The sequence below is a fragment of the Lampris incognitus genome, chromosome 10, assembly GCF_029633865.1.
Source record: "Lampris incognitus isolate fLamInc1 chromosome 10, fLamInc1.hap2, whole genome shotgun sequence".
NCBI classification, from domain to species: domain Eukaryota; kingdom Metazoa; phylum Chordata; class Actinopteri; order Lampriformes; family Lampridae; genus Lampris; species Lampris incognitus.
This window is the reverse complement of record NC_079220.1, coordinates 22,756,119-22,758,080: the sequence shown is the minus strand read 5'-3', so window position 1 is coordinate 22,758,080 and position 1,962 is coordinate 22,756,119. Positions and strand designations below refer to the sequence as shown.

At 41.2% G+C, this 1,962-nt stretch overlaps 1 pseudogene; it reads left to right on the top strand.

The window, feature by feature from the left end:
* The first annotated feature begins 330 nt into the window (after positions 1 to 330).
* LOC130118941 (uncharacterized protein K02A2.6-like) lies at positions 331 to 1,102 on the top strand (annotated as a pseudogene).
* Positions 1,103 to 1,962: the final 860 nt, after the last annotated feature.

The following is a 1,962-nucleotide window of genomic DNA, read 5'->3' as shown; positions in this document are numbered from 1 at the left end:
GCAAATTGTGTGCTGAAAACCTACAGTGAGGAATCATTGCCATTGATAGGAAAATTCACAGCAAAGGTGAAATGCAAGGAACGCTCAGAAAAGCTAGAACTACTAGTCGTGAAAGGAAGAGGTCCTGCATTAATGGGCAAAGAATGGATAAGTCAATTAAAGCTAGACTGGTCAAGAGTCAACAGAGTGGCTCCTGATACAGTGGATGATGTGTGTGCCAGACATGCATCAGTGTTCAAACCTGAGCTAGGCAAGTTAAAAGGTATTGAAGCCAGTCTACATGTAGTTCCAGATGCTGTGCCCAAGTTCTGTAAGCCTAGAAACGTGCCTTATGCATTAATAGAAGCCGTAGAGAGAGAACTGGCTAAATTTGAAGCTGAAGGTGTCGTCTCACCCATTAATTACAGTGAGTGGGCAGCTCCAATAGTTTGTGTGCCTAAAAAGGATGATAGTGTGAGAATATGTGGAGACTACAAGGTCACCATCAATCCATGGTTGAATGTGGAACAGTATCCACTACCCAAAACCCAAGATTTATTTGCTAAACTAGCAGGAGGTCAGCAGTTTACCAAATTAGACTTGTCGCAGGCTTATCAGCAAGTTCTGTTAGAGGACAATTCAAGACATTACCTAACTATCAACACACACAGAGGGTTGTATCACTACAATAGGTTGCCCTACGGTGTTGCTAGCGCCCCTGCTATTTTTCAAAAGATTATGGATCAGGTTCTTCAGGGCATGGAAGGGGTCATCTGTTATTTAGATGACATCTTAATTACTGGAAAAGATACAGAAAGGCACCTGACTAACTTGGAAGAGGTGTTTAGCAGACTTGAAGCTTACAATCTCAGGGTTAAAAGAGAGAAGTGTGCATTCATGCAGAACAGCGTTTCATACTTAGGGCACGTCATTGATGCCATGGGCATACATCCAATGAAGGAAAAGACAGATGCTATTCAGAGGGCTCCAGTTCCGAAAAATGTAACTGAACTCAGGTCATTCTTAGCTCTATTAAAACTACTATGGGAAGTTTATCCCTAATTTATCTACTCTGATTCAGCCAATGACAGCATTGCTGCATAAAGATGCAACCTGGGAATGGTCAGAGAAATGTCAAAGTGCGTTTGATAGTGCAAAGAAGTCTCTTCAGTCAGATAAATCGTTAGTACATTTTGATGCAGAGTTACATATAATACTAGCATGTGATGCTTCTCCTTATGGAGTTGGTGCTGTAATCAGCCACAAAATGAAAAATGGAAGTGAGAGACCTATCACATTTGCATCCAGAATGTTAACTAAAACAGAACAGAATTACTCTCAACTGGAAAAAGAGGCACTGGGTCTTGTTTTTGAAGTTATGAAATTCCATGAGTATCTTTATGGAAGGAAATTCTTGTTATTGACAGACCACAAGCCACTGTTGAAAATTCTGGGGCCTAAAACAGGTGTGCCAACACTGGCCACCGCTAGATTACAAAGATGGGCTCTAATTTTGGCAGCGTATATATACGAAATCCAGTACAAGAAGTCAGAGCAATGCTGATGCTTTATCAAGATTACCTGTGAAGCCTGATGTAGATGTGGTGTCAAACCCAGTTTACAGAGTGTCTTACCTGGAAGACTTACCTCTTACTGCTAGAGAAATAGCCAAAGAAACAGACAGAGATCCTGTGTTGAGTGGTTAAACAGTTCGTGTTAACTGGATGGCCTAAACATGTACAGGATGAGTCACTGAAGCCTTATTTTCAGAGAAAATTAGAGCTTGGCATTGAGGATGATTGTTTATTATGGGGTTACCGTGTGGTAGTGCCTGATAAACTAAGAGACAGGCTATTGTCTGAATTACATGAGCACCACTGGGGAATAGTTAAAATGAAGTCCCTCGCCAGAAGTTTACTCTGGTGGCCTACATTAGATGACAGTATTGAACGTGAAGTGAATCAGTGTACTATTTGTTAGCAG